Below are 18202 nucleotides of genomic sequence, written 5' to 3' on the forward strand. Positions count from 1 at the left end.
CTGGCCCTATTCCTCCACATGAACCTGAAACAACAGCCTCCTCCAGAACATCCTCCCTACTTCAGTTACTCCATTAGTTTCCTAAGCTAATGTGAGCAAACATTTCTCAAATAACCCCCGTGGACAGCTGCCCGTGCTGGGCATAGATAGGGCCTTCCCTGAGATCGCCCCCTCCTAGACCTTCCTAGTCTGGGGTGCGCACATAGTCTGTGCAGGGGGTGTTAAGAGGAAATCTGCTGGGGGACAGCAGCAGATGATTTTCCTCTTGGATAAAAGGAAAGAGTGTTACAAGGAATGTTTTTTGCCTCCTCTTTCCTGCTTGCCCACCGCCACATGAAGACACAGAGTTGAAGCATCTATCTCAAAATTATGAAGGAAATCACCTCTGATATATTAAGGATAAAAATGTGAAAAGTCCCAGAAACTTGATGTCATTGAGCTGCTCCACCAACAGCTAACTTCCAGACTTACTGTTAGATTTTTTTTTTTTTTGAGACGGAGTTTCGCTCTTGTTACCCAGGCTGGAGTGCAATGGCGCAATCTCGGCTCACTGCAACTCTGCCTCCTGGGTTCAGGCAATTCTCCTGCCTCAGCCTCCCGAGTAGCTGGGATTACAGGCATGTACCACCATGCCCAGCTAATTTTTTGTATTTTTAGTAGAGACGGGGTTTCACCACGTTGACCAGGATGGTCTTGATCTCTCGACCTTGTGATCCACCCGTCTCAGCCTCCCAAAGTGCTGGGATTACAGGCTTGAGCCACCGTGCCCAGCCGTGTTAGATTTTTTAAAAATTAATTTGTATGAGCAGTCCACTACTAGTTAGGATTTTCTGTTACTTGCAGCCCAAAGCACCTTATAGTTGCCCTAAAAGCAGGCCCCCAGAAAGGGTGTAAAATGACTTCTTCTTCTCAGGGTTGCCCTACCTACCCCACCCCATGCACCTGACTTACTTATCTCCTGCTCCTCTCCCCAGATGCTCCAGGAAAGACCAACCTGGACGTTATCTTGCCTCATCTCCAGACCCCTGCAGTCACTCCTCCTTCTGCTGGAAAACTCCTCCCCAGTTTTCCCATGGCTGCTTTCTTCTCTCCACTGACTTCATCTTGTCAGAGAGAAGTCCCCTTAGCAGCCAACTTTGAGTAACCACCCAGCAACTCTGTCCTAGACACAATTTCCTTCATAGAAATTATCACTCTATATAAATATCTTCTTTGTTTAATGTCTTCACATTTGACAGTTTGGTTGTCTTATCTAGAATAATACTTGGCTCATAGCAAATGTCTAGACATTGGTGGGCACCAGAATCCCCTGCAGTGTTATTTTAGGAGTTTCAGTGGGATCTTCTCCCCCTCTTTTTCCACCTGCTACTTCTTCTCTTCCTTTTCTCCTCCTCTTCTTTTCTCTTCTTCCTTTCCTCCTTCATCCACTCCTTGAAATCTGACCAGCGCCCTTTGTGCCTCCATTGATGTTGTAGATGACCTATGTCTCACATTAATCTTTCTAAATTGTTAGAATCACAGTGCAAATGCAAAAGCTGAAATCTCAGTTTGATCATCTCTAGTAAGGCTTGATGTTTAGGTATCATTGTAAATCTCAATGCTGTGATGGAACGATAATGTGAGTCTGTTTCTAAGTTTCTCGTGTTTGTTTCACTGTATCGCTATGGTGGTTTTTAGTCTTTCAGACATTTTAATCTATGCTTAATTATGCTCATTGCCAGAAGCTCCTTAAAAGAAAATGGCACAATTTCTAAAAAATCAAATAAAATAATACACATGAGGTCTGCTCCATAGGAGCCTATCTGAGCAGTTGAAGGAATGCCCACCGTCAGAGAGTCTGAGAATGGGGGTTTAGAGAATCATTGCCTTTCGTTCCAGCATTCACAGCTACTCAAGACAAATCTCTGAACCCTAGGAAGATAGAGTCTTTGCCAACCCTGTGCCCCAGCTTCTCCTCTCAAATTGGAATTGAATCTGCTAAACTGGATTGTTTTTCGTTATCAGTTTACCAAGAAGAAGGATAACTGTGATTCATCTTTCTTCCAAAGGAGGCAACATGGAGTCCATCCAGAAGCTTTGGGAAAAGGGACAAAGAGGCTATCCTGCAACTCTGTACTAACAACAAGGAACAGTGTAAGGTTGGGACATCTTATGTCCCTTTCTAGGGTACCTGGAGCTCTTTCAACTTGTGAATAGACATCTGCTGATTTCGCCTGTCTGGAACCCGCCTGTCACTGCCTGCCACACTTTGAATCTTCCCTTATGGCGAGCAGTCAAAGGGACCTCACTCTTATCTAGCCAAGAGGTTGGAATGAGGTCCAAGCTGGGTCAATCAGATTTGCATAGGAATTTTAACCTTGAACAAGAAAAGGAGAGAAATTGAAGATGACATGAAACACTGGTACTTCCCTAAAAAAACTGTCCTTTACTTCCTGTTGCTTAAATTCTCTGGTTCCAGTACTTTCTGATACTTGATTTTCAGCATTGGCTTTTGCTACATGGCTACTATATAACCTTCAATTAATTCCACTTTTCCCTTGTGTGCTGCTAGAGTAAAATATGTAACTTTCAATAAAAGGTTCCTAAATTATACACTTTTTAAGCAATGCAATCCAGAGTTTGACACCTGCTCCCACCACTGAGGCCTCAGTATATGTTTATGTTATATGTCCTTGACTAACTCTGGTATTAGCATAAATAATGCCCAAATAATTATCTATCCTCCCCACCCCAAAAGAATCTGAGTCACTTCTTCCTCTGATTTGCCATATAATTCTCAAGTAGACAACACAAATGGCAGTTGCAGAGGCTAAGGGGAAAAGGGTGTTAAAAAAATATCTTATCTGTCTTAAAAGTCATGAATGAAATAAAGGAAACTGTGTTCATAGCACCTGATTCACATGATTACTGTGGGTGAGCCATCAATATGTAGATAGAAAGAAAATAATTGGCATAAGCTCCTTGAAATTTCTGCCTACAGTCTCCCCAAGGAGGCCTTGGGGAGATTCAAATAGCATTTGAACAGCCAGGGTTTAGTAATAAGAACTGACATTCTAGTGTGTAGTACAAAAGACACTTCCCTTCCGGAACCATGAAAAGTACTTTAATCAGCCAAAACGTTGCTACCGCAAAAAAAAAAAGGAGGGGGAGGGGATAAAACAGCCCCCTCATTTATTGTTTCTCCACCACTGCTAGGCCCAACTCCTACTAAATGGACGAGCCCCTTTGGCATCATCTATGCCTACCTCATTAATGCCATTTGCTCACTGCTATGCCAGAAAACCCAGCTGATTCACAGGAAACCCTGTGCTGAAGGTTGCCTGGGTTTCGGGTTGCTTATGCACACAATTCACACTCCATGTGTTAGAAGCCCCCTCTGTTCTGCAAATTACTCAGTGAGCCTGAAAAGTGGGAAACGGCTTTGTACTCTTTCTCTCTCTGGCTCCTCCCGGAGCAGTCAAACCCCAGGTGCCCCTGGAATATTCGATTCCTTGTAAACTCAAAACAACCATCACAAAGAAGGAGAAAAGGTTAAATCCCCAAGTGAGGCACCCAGAGTGAACAGCCTGAGAGATTAGAAAAGGTAAGCTGAGAAAACACTCAAGATTCCTCTAGCAAAAGCTAAAGCTAAAACAAGGCTTGTTTCATGCCCAAGGCAGGAAGTTAAAGATTGAGCAGGTTACATTCTGAGAAGTTCATTGGAGGGTGAGGTCTCCTCCTCCATTCACACCCTCTCTGTCATCCTCTCTGATATCCATTCTTCCTCCCGGCATGCTATGTTTTTCTTTGTCCCCTTCCTTCTAGCTGAAGCAAATACTCTGTTACTAATAATTGTGGTTACCCATGTCATTAACAGACAAAATTTTCAAGGCAATAATCATAGAATATCTAAGTGAGGCATAAGATTCTGAGGACTTTGAATATATATGCAGATTGCTTTGTAGAAATAGCCAAACACATCCTTTAACGTGTGTGCAGAATCTAAGAACTGAAATGTGAAATCACACCCCTTTCCTGAGGGAATGCTGCCTTGACTTACTGTTTCATGTGGGTTATATAGACCTAGTCCCCTTGCCCTGATTCAGGACATCTCTGAAAATCCACTCCAGAGTGCCCCCTGTAAGACATGGGGAAAAAAACAAAACAAACAAAAAATGCCATGCTGTGTTGCAGTTGAACATCTCCCTCCTCTCAGTACTGCTTTACTTACTCCCTCAGCAATGCTGACCCAATAAACTTATTGCATTAATTTTAAAAAAAAGCTAGAAAAGACTGAAGAGGTCTTAAAACCCAACCCCCTACGCAGTCCACCCAGTAGGACTCACTTCTGTGCTATCCTAGAGATAATCAAATGGACTTCCCTTTAACCTTCCAAGTGTTTGAGGTTCCCACATTCTTATGAAGAAGTGAAGAAGAGAAAATGCTCCTTGGGGTAGGCAGATCTCTGCCATCAGAGATGTTTGACACCATGGAATTCTATAAGATGATGAACTATGGGCCAGAAAGAAAGAACAGTTTCTTGACCAAAGGGTGCTACATAAAATTGTTAAAATGTGATGGTCAGCCAGGTGAGATGGCTCATGCCTGTAATCCCAGCACTTTGGGATTACATGTAACCCCATCACATGAGGCCAGGAGTTCAAGACCAGCCTGGCTAACATAATGAAATCTCATCTCTACTAAAAATACAAAAAATTAGCTGGGGACAGTGTGGTGGTGCATACCTGTAATCCTAGCTACTCAGGAGGCTGAGGCATGAGAATAACTTGAACCTGAGAGGTAGAGGTTGCAGTGAGTCAAGGTTGCGCCACTGCACTCCAGCCTGGGTGACAGAGCGAGACTGTCTCAAAAAAAAAAAAGAAAGAAAGAAAAAGAAAAGTAATGGTTCAGTATATGTGAGTATCAAAATGCTGGCAAAGAGAAAACATCAAATAGTGCCCTGGTACTGTGGGCTGAATGTTTGTGTCCCTCCAAAATTCATACATTAAAAACGAATCCTCCGTACAGTAGTGTTAAGAGGTAGGCACTTTTAGGAGATGGTTAGGTCACAAGGACTCTGCCTTCATAAGTGGTATTAAGTAACTTTGTAAAAGAAGCCTGAGGGAGCTTGTTGGCCCCTTTTGCCATGTGAAGACATAGCAAGAAGATGCAGTCTGTGAAGCAGAGAATGAGCCCTCACCAGATACCAAATCTGTTGGTGCTTTGATCTTGGGGCTTCCCAGCCTGTAGAACTGTGAGCAAGAAATTTCTGTTTATAAATGACACAGTCTAAGGTATTTTTATAGTAGCCCAAAGAGACTAAGACACCTAGCATCCTTTCCCTTATAAAGCCAAGCTAATGAAGGAATACAATGGGCAATTTTGCCAAGAGTGGTATAGAAACAACACAGGGAATTTATGATAAAAGACCAAGGAAATGGGTAAGAAAAAAGGAGCTGAGAATACAAGGACACTGCAGAGAGAACCATTAAACAAGCATCATACTCCTGGCTTATCTCCTTTGCACACTGAGCTCCCAGAGGTTTCCAACAGAGCTCAGCACAGTGAAGACCAACACAGAGAGAGTTTGGCTTGTCACGTGTCTAGCACGGCAGAGAAAAGTTGAAGGAGAGGCTCTAAAACATGGAGTCAGCTGATTTCTAATAGTGAATCTTGATATTAAGTTTTGCAGTTACTGTTTACAGACATGGTTATCAAATTTTGGGTTTTTTGTTGTTATTGTTGTTGTTGTTGTTTTAATAAAGACAGGGTTTCACCATGTTGGCCAGGCTGGTCTTGAACTCCTGACCTCAGGTGATCCACCTGCCTCAGCCTCCCAAAGTGCTGAGATTACAGGTGTGAGCCACCACACCCAGCCAGTTATCAAATTTTTTGATATGACCTAAAGATGGAGAAAAAGTAAGCTGATGATGAGTTGGCGTGGATCTTCTTTTGGTGGGAGAAGAGGTTTTATCTGAGATCAGATTCTAGGTTGTAAAAGAAAACTCCCCACAAAGGGACAGGAAATATGTATGAGTGTGTGTAGTATCCAGAATAAGACATTAGGAGTGGTAAGACCTGTGGATCTTTGTAAAATATATTCCAAACACTTTGCTGGCTAAACGATTACGTTTGTGGCTAAATTTCACTGCTAGTCTGCCAGTTTGCAACCCCACTCTAAAAGGTGAATGTCTTCCCAGATAATCTCAAGCAATCATCTGCTGCTCACACTCAGGGGGTAAATTGATGGCCTCACAGTTAGGCTTCTGTTTTATTCCTTGTCAAAGAATAGCCTCCCCCTCCCCTCCTCCCACTGCCACTGACTCCTCTCTGGTGTTTGCGCCACCATCCCTATCATTTCTAGATTAGAAAAGAAAGCCAGTGCAACTGCCAAAATGGAGAAGAAGAAAGAGACCAAAGTGGGAAAAGAATGTTGAATAACATTAGCAGAAAACTAAAGGCAGGATGAATACTATTCCTTCAAGGTTGCTCAGATGTGATATCTCAGCTATTTATATAGAATCTGACTTTAGCATCTGAATGTGGCTTCCTCATTCTTGAAGAAAAGGCAAGCATGGACATCTATTCAATACCTGGACCATGTCAACCAAATGCCAGCTACCTTACCCCGAGGGTCCCACAGAAAGCGGGGTGGGGATGTTACCAAACTCTACACACTTTAGCCCTTGAAGACTCTGATTCTAAGGCCACTGCTCAGCTAATTTTCCTTATTTAACAAGTCAGTATGCCATGAAAGCAGGAATGCAGGAACCAAAGGAATAATCCATACATTAAATGTTTGAAACCAATAGTAATACAGACTAAAACTTAAAGAACTTAGACTTAAACTGTGAACCTGTGTACAAGAAAATTACTTCTGTTTTCAAAGCTCCTAAGCAAAAGCCCCACCTTGCAATGCCACACACTGTTCTATTTTCTGAGGCTGTGATCAAAAGCACATACAGGCACTAAGTACCTGAAATGAAAGTGGAAAGAAAGACAATAAATTCAAAATCAAAATCAAATGGAGTCATTTACAATGGGGCCTCCCAAACTTCACATTGGAAAGGAAATAGAAGAATCTTTTTAAGCAGAAACATCTTCTGGCATGACTTCTTTCACCCTCTTACTTTACAGATAGAAAGACTAGGGTTAAAAGTGGTTATGTAATGAGACCATATCTTAGTCAGCTTGGGCTGCTAGAACAAATTACTGTAGACTGGGTGGCTTACACAATGTTTATTTCTCATGATTCTGCAGATCGGGAGGTTCAAGAGCAAGGATCCATTGGCAGATAAGATGTGTGGTGAGGACCGTCTTTCTGGTTTGCAGATAGCTGTCTTCTCTCTGTATCCTCACAAAGTAGAGAACAGAAAAAGTAAGCAAGTGCTCTCCTGACTTCCTACGTGGGCACTAATCCCATTCATGAGGGCCCCAATCTTGTGACCTAATGACCTCCCAAAGGCTCCCCCTCTCAGTGCCATCACACTGGAGGTTAGGATTTCAACATATCAATTTTGGGGGGAACACAAGAAGTCCATAACAGATCAACTTTATGTGCTAATTATTACTTCAGAACTTGAAGATGCTGAGTCATGTCGTAGTTTCCATTTCAAATTGCATCTCCAATTGGTTAAATAATTTCATCTCATTCCTGAGATTGTGTCTCCACTTCTCCCCATTAAAAAACACCCTTTAAACTCCTAAAACTCCACATTTAGTTTGACAATTATGTATTAAGCACCTCATGTATACCCAGCTCTATTCTAGGTGCTGGAGATCCAGTGGAGAGGGGTCCACGGAGAGTACAATGAGCAAGGAGCTTATGCTCTGAAGGGAAGATGCATAGAAGCATTAGTTGGCCAAGAATATCAAATGTATTAATCTTGTCTTGTTGCAGTTAATTTCTATGTAACTTAAATCATCTCATTCCTTTACATAGGTGTTGTTACATAAAAAGAACTTGGGTTTTCTCAGAAACTAGATCCAAAGACATGACTTGTAATATGTGTCAGTATTATTGCTATCACAGGATTAAAAATAGCCGTGCTAAGGCAGGCCACAGACATTGTTTACATCCACCTTAGAACCTCTAGCACCAGTCACATAAGAATCCTGCAGTATCTGGAATGGATCACTGAGTGGCACTGGAAGAATATTAGAAGTAGACTGGTAAAAAGGAAAAGAAAAAAAGAATGAAGAAAAACAACCAGGAGGGAGGGGAAAATAGCACTAATAAAAAGCAGATGGAGCTAGAGAATGAAATAGAGAGAGGCAGAGAAAGCATACTGGGACCAGGTGGAGGCCAGGAAGGACGGCCTAGGCACATCATTTAAGGAGGTGCTCATTCTTGAAGTCATGCAAGGCCCTAGACATCTTGCTTTCCCCACCCTTGTCCCAGCTCTGGCACCAAGGGCCCCTTAGTGACCACATCAGTGCCACTGGTACCCAACACTGGCCGGTAACACATGTAATACCATTTGTGCATGGAGGAAGAAAAACTGCTGGATTAAGTTCTCTCTTTTATGCCACTCCTTCCTAAAGCTGCTCTTTCATTCCAGACCACACCAAGGTCTCCTCCTCTCCATTCAGGCTTGGTGACCTGTTGAGCACTTAGGGATTGTTGCTTTATTGCTGTAACTTTTGTGTCTCCAACTGGTGTGTGAGCAATTTGAAGACAGGCACCATGTCTAATTGTCCTGAAGGCCAAGGAAAGGGAGGGGTATGCAGTAGCTTCTCATTAAATGACTTAATGAATAATTGATTAATTGGTTAGTTGTGATGATACTGCTCATTGGCAGAGCTGGAAACAGAGATAATGAACTTCAGCTCCTTATTTGACCTTGGGCCATCCACTCATGCCTGCATCCCCTGAAATACAAGAGATTCCCCATCCTGTTCCCCTAAGTACCCACATCATCACATACAGCAGGTATTAAGAGAAGAACGGAGGGTGATACTACATTTGTATTAGAAGCCCCAGTGAACAACACCAGGAAAGGCAGAATATAAAACAATCCTCTCACTAAAAAATATTGAGTTTACTATTATCTTTACAAGAGAATGCCCAGATTGCCATATCCCTTCACTTATGGCGGGGGCGGGGGGGGGTGGGGAATCTACTGTGTATGTAGCTGGAATTCAAAAGAACCAAATTCCATATAAAATTCCCCATTTCCAATACAGTTAGACTATTGTTAGTTGAGATTTTAATCCCAACATCACAAAGGAATTAAAGTCTTTGGTTCTTTATATGTTTTGTAAATAATCCTTTAAACACAAGGAGGAGCTTTAAGCACTGTATAACACCTGTCTGGGGCATGTAATACCTGCCCTGGTCCTTCAAGCCAGCTTGGTCCATCTGCCTGGCACACACAATCTGGCCTATACAGGTGTGAAGTGGACAACCGCAGGTAGTTAAGACAACCACCCTCAAATATCATTTACTTGATTTAAACATGCTCAGAATCTGACCTTATCTTGGCACCACTTGTAAACTACTAGATCTGCACCCCTTTTTTGGCCATCTTCTTTAGACTCGTGTTTGGGAAAGGTCTCCCTGGTGTTGGTCCTCAGTGTGCTCCTCTGGGCTCCCATGGGTGGCATAGCTCTTGCCCCATGAGACATGCCACATGGCTGGTATTCCAACTGAGCCAACTTCGGTGGTCCTGTGAACACAGTGACAGACACTGGGAAGCCATTCACAAACCAGAATGAAGCACTCGCTAAAGTCTCAGTTGGACTGAAGCAAGGTCTGCACATGGCTGGCAGATGAAGCGAGGCAGAACCCCCATCCCTGCTGTTATTTCAAAGTTTCTATTTCCTCAAGGAAATATATAATTTCTGTGTACTGATGGGGTTCAAATATGCACCCAGATATGATGCCTCTGACAGAGCAGGAAGGAAGGGAGAAGGGGAGGCAACTCCAGGCAGTTTGCATGGAGGAAAGGCAGGCACCTGAGAAAGACCAGACCATGAGGAAAAGAACCTGGAGTATGTGGACCAGACTCGGTAACAGGCCCTGAAAAGCTGAGGGAAGTCAATGGTTCTGACTCAAGCTGGTGGCAGATATTTGAGCACTCCCCACTCAGATGTCAGACATGCGTATAACAGCGAGAGAAAGGATAGAATGTGTGAGATGAAAGGGCCGGTCCTATTAAGCCCTATGATACCCTGGGGTCCAAGCAACCCTGCTGTGGGACCCCCACTAAGTGAACATAATGCTGAGGAAGAACAGCTCTCCTTTTTTTGCCAAAGCCTGCCTAGGTGCCAAGGCTTGAGAAAGAGTGGTGAGTGCCGCAACAGAGATCAAGTTCAGCCATCAAGGCCAGTAACAGTGCAGCAGCTCAGCCCAGACGACTGGGCTAGTATGCAGGCTTATGTTAGATGCCTCTTGGGAACTCTTAGGAATATCTCTTGAAGAGGTGCAGGGGATGTAAGGGAAACTTGGCAAAGTTTTACAGAATTGGTGGAGATGTGAGTACCAAATACAATGGGACCTTGCTCACCTGCCGGTAAAGCTTGAGGATCATTTAGTTACAACAGAGGAGTCCCAGATATTCTAGTCCCTTTTTAAGAGTGTCATGAGATATCTGATATACCAGTCCTGCTACTCTGCTCTGTCCTAGTAATCAGAGGTTCCTAACCTGGCCACCATCAAGAACATGAGCTTCCATGATTACAGAGAAAGACTTTCTCCCATGTAGAGAAGTAGGAAGCAGTTGGTGACTACTACATCCATATAGGCTCCCTCACCCCATCATCAGCATACCCTGTGCTATCCATAATGGCCTTCCCACACCCTGGTAAAGGTGATGCAAAGCCTTTACTCTACACACCCATCCAACCTGAGCTTTGTCATCTGACGTACTCACATGGGGTCTTATTGTACTCTATGCACCCCCAACTCAAGAGGATGACAGGCAAAACTTACCATCAGTATCTTTTCCTCCCACACGTGCCTCCAGTTTCCTCCCTGGCCCTCTAAGCTTACAGTCTGTTTTCTTCTGTGGTGAAGTTGAGCAAGTCCGATGCTTGGGGTGGAGAGCCATGAATCATGAGTGAGAGGCTCTGGGAACACCAAGTCTGTGCTACTCTGCTTACAAGTCCTAAACTGCCTAGTGGGATCCAACTCTGACCCCAGTGGAGTTCTTTACGCATGACTGGTGTCCTCAGGAATGTGTCTGTGGGAAGAAAAGTCTCAAACGCCAGGGAATGGAGCCGTCGATGATTTCCTTCCTATGCTGCAGTGCAAGACAGCCCCAAAGGCTGGAGCACTCCCTAAGTAAGCAGGCAGAGACAGAGACCTGAGTCCTACTGCTGAGTCATTTAAATCTGCTTTAGATCTGGTTTTCTCAGGGCATGGAAAGGACAGGGCTCCCAGTGGAGCTATCATGTAGCCAGGGCCTAGAAGTATTTTTTCAGTAGATGAAATTTAGAAAGAATTTGAATATTTTATGCTGGGTAGGTAGGTTGCTAAGTGAGATAGTCGGGGAAAGGAAACATTGAGTTCAAGTGATTCTAAAGGACACTTAACTGATCTAAATATTTGTCAAGCTGAATCACTACATCCACTCTCACCTACCTGAAATCAATATGGTCAAGTCCAATGCATTTGCCTGCATCTGAGTGTGGAGAATGAAATTCTTAAAACTGAACTGGCGGCTGGAAAGGGGAGAGAGAGAAGAGCTGGGTAAGGAGCCAGGACACTGAAGTTATATTCTACTGTTGTTTGGACCTGGAAGGAGCTGTTGAATCTTTGTAGTAGGGTTAGCTTTTAAATGCTGTGAGTCTTTGGAAAGCTGTGTGAATAACTTTAAACACCCAGGACAACTTATTTCTTTTTTGAAAAAGGTAAGAACTTATCTGTTGGAACAAAAGCTCCTCTTTTTGTTTTGGCCTTGAATTCTCAGGCAGTGAATGCACTGCTATGCACACTGCTATGCACAGAAGGCAAGGACAAGGCTGAGCATGTTGTTTTCTTCACTTTTTAAGGAGTTCCCTTAAAAGGTCTGTGTCAAGGTCTTTACATTCTGAGTCACTTGAGTTCTATTCAGAGAAGAGATAGATAAAAAATTAGCTGGGTGTAGTAGTGCATACCTGTAGTCCCAGCTAGTCAGGATGCTGAGGTGGAAGGATCACTTGAGCCCAGGAAAGGTTGAGATAGTGCCACTGCACTCCAGCCTGGGCAATAGAATGAGACCCCAATTCTAAGAGAGAGAGAGAGAGGTTGGGAGGAGGGAGGGAGGAAGGGAGAGAACTTTGGGACTTTGGCTTCTCCTTGTTTTCTACCAGATGCTTGCAAAATGGGAGCCATCTAGTGCTAAAAGAAGGCCTGGTGTTTGCTGCCTTCTCTGGGGGTTGCTCAATGGAGGCATTAGCACCTGTGTTAGGCCCCACCCTACACACACACATATGTATGTTCAGTTATGTGCAGGCTCCTAGCAAGGGGCTGAGAATCAGGACGGATTGGGGATTCTGCAACTTTCATTGGCCCCAGATGAGTCCACACAGTTCTCTGGCAGTGGTGCGTAGGGACCAAGTCCCCTGACTCCCTAGTCACCACAGCTGTGCAACCAAGAACACACTGTATCTTGTGGACAGCCCTTTTTCTATGAGGAAAAGGCACTTCTGAGCCTGTAAATGTCCTTTATGGCTTCGTCTGGGAAGAAGAATGTGGCAATGGAAAGTGACCACTTTTATTGCCATCCTTAATATGGTTGATTGATTACAAAAATACCCTCAGCCCTTTGCCCCTTCCTGAGGCCACATCTTTGCAATGTGACTTTGCATTCTCTCCCATCAATAAGTAGAGTCTATTTCCCCATCCCTTACATCTGAGCCTGCCTTGACACTCACTTTGACCAACAGAATATTGTATAAGCAATGATGTGCCAGCCCTGAGCCTCAGCCTCAGCAGGTTTTGGGCACTTCTGCCTTCTCTCTCAGACCCCATGACTACCACACAAACAAACTCACACTACTGGATGACAGACCATGGCCCAGTCACCCTGTCACCATCACTGTTTGTCAAACAGCTGCCTGACATATGAGTGAAGTCTTCCTAGACCAAGCAGCACTCAGCCACCCTGCCAGCTGACCACAGATACACAAGCTAGCCAATCCAGAATCAGCCAAACCTGGCCCCAGTCAGTAGAACTGACCCAAAGGCTGGTGAGCAATAATAAATGCCTGTTGTTTTAAGTTACTGAGTTGTGGGGTCACTTGCTACACAGCAGTACCTGACTGATATACTTACTCATGACAGGTTGGTGTAATATTAGCCTTTGGGCATTCAGATATTCTATTTCACAGACTGACTGGACTCCTACAATATATATAACTGGGATTGTTCCAGGCTCTGTGGATACAATATCTCTGCTCTCTTAGAGTTTACATTGTAAAGGATGAAGACAAACCAAAAATAAATAAATGAGTATGTAAATAATAGTAATAACAATATCAACATTAGTAAGCAACATACGGATCATTTAAAAGATTATATGATAAAGAGTAACTGCATTACAGGTCTAGTGGCCAGGGAAGCCACACTGGAGAAACATTTAGACAGATCTGAATGTTAATGTAGAGTGAGTCATGTAAAAGTTGGAGAAGAGTCTGGGCATGTGGCTCATGCCTGTAATCTCAGCACTTTGGGAGGTCGAGGCAGGTGGATCACCTGAGGTCAGGAGTTCAAGACCAGCCTGGTCAACACGGTAAAATTTTGTCCCTACTAAAAATACCAAAATGAGCTGGGCATGGTGGTAGGTACCTGTAATCCCAGCTACTTGGGAGCCTGAGGCAGGAGAATCACTTGAATTTGGTAGGCGGAGGTTGCTGTGAGCTGAGATCATGCCATTGCACTCCAGCCTGGGCAATAAGAGCAAAACTCAGTCTCAAAAAAAAAAAAAAAAAAAAATGAAGAAGAGCACTCCAAGCAGAGGGAATTGCAAATGCCAAGGCCCCAAGTCTGGACTAAGGTGTCTGAAAAACAGAAAGAAGACTGCCTAGTGAGACAGGGGGTGGGGAAATGGAGAGAACAGGTAGGGTGCTTAAGCCAGTGTAAAGAATTTGGACTTTCTGCTAAATGCACCCAGCAAGCTATTATCACTGTTAAAATCAGAGAGTAACATAATCTGATTAATGTTTAAATGGATTCCTCTGGCTGATGGGCACAGAGTGGGTATTAAGGGGAAGATGTGGAGGAATTGAATCAGTGAGGAAGCTCCTATGATAATGCAGACTGAGCCAGGTTAATAGCAATGGAGATTAAGAGATCAAATATGTTTTAGAGAAAGAAGTGACAAGACTTGGGATAAACTGGATGTGGAAGTCAAAGGAGAGGGAGGAATCAGGGTAACCCCTAGATCTTGGTCCAGTAACTGAAGAAACTGAAATGCAGGAAACTCACAGAGGAACAGATGTGGGGGCTAGACATTTAAGTGAGAGGTGCCTGTCAGGACAAGGGGGAGGCCTGGTATTTTGGGAAAGGGTCAGCATTGGAGGAACAGGTTGGATGTCACTGGCCAAAGGTGACACAAGACTTAGACTGGATGAGGTTCCTGGAGGACAGCAATTAGGAGTGACAAGGGCCCAGGACAAAGACCTCGCCATTCCAACGTTTATGGGTTGGGCAATTGAGAGGGATCCAGCAAAGGAGATGAAGAAGAGCGAGCCAGTAAAGTGAGAGACAGATGTGGAGGTGTCTCTAAGACCAAGGGAGGAGAATGGGCAAGAGGGAGGCTGTGGTCCATTGTGCTAAATGCTCCCAATAGATATGGAGGACAAGGACTTTCCTGAAATCACTGAGTCTGGCAAACATGAAAATGCATTTTGCCCTCCTTAAGGTGATAATGAATCACCGAACTAAAATGTATTATAAAGTTATTTTCTGGGCTCTCTGTCCTACAGGCCTCTATTCCAGATAGCTGGGATTCATCAGTACCAATCCCTGCCCCTACTGAATCCTTGTTCCCTTTGGTTCAGTTATTCCCCAAACTCTGTGACTTTCTCTGCAAGCCCAGAAATATAATGACCCATCAGGTTCATCAATATCTAAATTCTCTGGAAACCATAAGCTCCCTAAGGGCAAAGCTGGTGTCTATCTTGTTCATACTGTATCGCATCACCTAGGATATTATGTAGCCACAAATAACATTCTTAACAATCACTGGATACATGCAGCAATGTTTAATCCCATTTGCCTCTCTACCATCAGTGCTCCACCCAGTGTCCAAGCTGCCACTGCCTTATCACCTGTGGACAGATACGAGGCATTTTTTTCAACATTCTCCAAACTCCAGTTTCTCTGGGTTGGGTCCTGTCTTGCTCTTCAGGGTCTTTATAGTGCAGTATGCTATTGCTAGGGCCAAGTCCCCGGACTGCAGCTGACTTCTTAGATGTAGACTTCTCACCTGTGGGCTTAAGAGGCTGCTCCTTGGTAGCCTGTGGCATCCCTGCAGTTGGCACAAAGGTTACCCTTCACTACATCCAACAGGCTCATCTCTCTGGATTTCACCTTTAGATTTTTGTTTTAATTGTTGAATCTTTCAGCTGCTTTGTATTCAATTCACGCATCTGCAGGGTCTGTATGACTGGGTGACAGGAGGGGTTTGTGTCAACTTGACCTGAAATACCGTCTCCGTAAAAGTCGAGTTTATAATACCTGGCAGTGGTATCAGGGAAGGTACATGTGACTTTTTTACCCCTAAAAAGGCATTTTAGTTAGTCTGCAATTTTCATCGGGATGTTTGTGTGTGAATCAGAATCAAACTTTTCACTTTCAGGATTTCATTTGAACCCTCTCTCAAAAGCGGGTGTTTGGTAACCATTCCACATGAACCTAAAATACTCACTTGCTCATCTGATTACAATTCTGTTTTCTGGGACATGGTCAGATGTTATGAGGCAGAGCCCTGAAAATTTAACCTCATTTAACCTGAGCAAATATCATCCTTTAATTGTAAGAGTGGGGTTTATTTTTTTCAATTAAAGGTTTTGGTAATTATTCTGAGCTTAACTTGGTAACAATTCTGCTACTACCTTCTACTGTAAGGATCTCATATTTGCTAGACCTGTGAAAGGAAATTATCACAGAAGCAAAATCAGATTTTGGTCGAAGTCAAGTCATATTAAATCTGATGCTTCGCAGCTGAACACAAGCACCTCCACCTCCAATGGATTCCTCCTGACTGTGTGCAAACAGACACTTAATAAACACTTTTGGCAAAGGTCTCTCTGTCTTAAAAGGAAATTAGATTGTTCTGACAATATCTCCTCATCACTAAACTGCTGGCTGTTACACAGCAGCCTGTGATCCTCTAGGTGTTTGCAAATTGACTGTTTAATATTTTGCATTTCTCTATGTCCACTTTTTTGAGGGTGAGCAGTCACCTGTATGTTTTCTGATATAGGTGATGTGTTTGTCTTTTGGTGGTGGTCTTGGGCATTTCATTCACACACACACACACACACACACACACACACACACACACACACATTTTTGTTTCAGAACAGTCTCCTAAGCTCTGCATTCATTCATTTTGTACGTATTGATACCAAACATACGGAAAGACATTGGGCTAGTCCCTGGGGATACACCCATTAGACAGAGCAGATTCTTGTCCTTTTGGGGCTTAAAATCTAGTGATTGTAATTTCAGATTGTAGTTAGGACTATGGATAGAATAAATCTGTCACCACAGATGGGGAGACAGCTCCGAATAGAAGCATTTTAAGTGGAGACCTGAAGAATAAAAGAGGGAAGGGGAGAGGCAGAAAGAAGTGACAAAAGCAGTCTCTGGGGTGAGAAAGAGCTTAATTTGTTACAGGACCTAATGGAAGGCAAAGGGGAGTGGACCTTGGGAAGAGGCTGAAACATGGGTGAAAGGTGGCCATATTATCAGATACCTTGTATGTAGAGTGAACATACATCCCAATTTGCCAAGAATAGTTCTGGTTTAGACCTTTGTCCTTGTGCATTTATGAATAGGGCCTCCTTTCACTCTCAAAAGTGTCCTGCTTTGCACAATAAATTATCTGGTCACCCTGCTTTAAAAGCATGTCAAAGAGCTGGGTTTTTATCCCATGAGAGATGGGAAATCATTGCAGGATACCAGACAGGGATATGACAGGACTAGATTTATGTTTTCAGATGGTTTCACTGTCAGTCTGAAGGGAGCCAGGTGTGGAAGTGGAGAGAGCTATGGGAAGGCTATTGTAGTGTCTCAGGGAAGAGCTGAAGGTCAACTGAGCATCGCATTTAAAAATAGATTATGCTAAGCCACATGCTACCATCTTCTTTCCTTTCAGACTCCTGGTGCTGGTTCCAGCAGAATAGACACATAGATGCATGACCTAAGCCCCACCCTTCTTCAGGACTGAGCCATGCAGCCACCCCCGCTCTCAGCCCCATCTGGCAGAAATGTTAGCTGAGTCCCTTCCCGGGCATTGCTGAAAAGAGCCACCTTGCTCTAGGATGTGCCCCCATCCTGGGGGCAGCACACATTCCAAGTGATTAGTCCATAGAGTGATACAAAGGCTGCATCCCTCTTGCCTGAATTCAGGGTCGCTTGGAAAAGCTACCCCCAGCTCTGCAGCTCCTGGTGGGATGCTGAGGCCTCTGCTGCAGCTGTGTTGAAGTTTAATTTCCCCTCCACCTAGTCCTGCTGCCTTCACTCCCCAACAGATACTGTTCCCCAGAGAACTCCCTGCCCCCAGTCACCTGTAAGCAAATCTCCAATGCAGTGTGTGGCCTGGGGAGCCTGGTCTACCATCTCAAAGTGAACACAGCTTCCCATTGAAGTGTGTCTTTGGGTGTTATCTGTCCTGCCATCTTTACTTCTAATCAAGAGGTAGAGCTTCCCCTGTGTTTCTGCTGGGCACATAAAGGATCTTTTCCATTGTCTTTTATGTCCTTTGTAAATAGAATCACCTTGTTTGTTCTGACCTGGATAATTTTCTCCATTGTGTTGGTTCATGACACCAGGTCTCTGTAAGCAGGCACCCTTACCACTTTTTATTGCATCCCAAGTAGTTATTTCAGATCTTGTAAAACAACAGCTCTCCTTTAAACACCTTGATTTTCTATTACCTAAATTTAGTTTCTTCTTTTGGTACTTGAATTATTTCCTTAGGGAATGTAAAGATCCTGTAAATTCCATTTTTATTTCTTTTATTCATGAGATTATTCCTAGTACTTCTAGATAGTAATTTGAAATTTATTG

At 43.7% G+C, this 18202-nt stretch overlaps 1 long non-coding RNA gene across 1 annotated transcript; it reads right to left on the reverse strand.

Annotated features, from left to right (window-relative positions):
- Positions 1–7204: 7204 nt before the first annotated feature.
- LOC144576823 (uncharacterized) lies at positions 7205–11098 on the reverse strand. Its single transcript, XR_013519385.1, has 3 exons — positions 10913–11098; positions 9454–9647; positions 7205–7326 (listed from the first exon to the last, which is right to left on the reverse strand). It is a non-coding gene; the product is annotated as an uncharacterized LOC144576823 (long non-coding RNA).
- Between the last annotated feature and the right edge of the window lie 7104 nt (positions 11099–18202).

The sequence above is a fragment of the Callithrix jacchus genome, chromosome 6 (assembly GCF_049354715.1).
Source record: "Callithrix jacchus isolate 240 chromosome 6, calJac240_pri, whole genome shotgun sequence".
Classification (NCBI taxonomy): domain Eukaryota; kingdom Metazoa; phylum Chordata; class Mammalia; order Primates; family Cebidae; genus Callithrix; species Callithrix jacchus.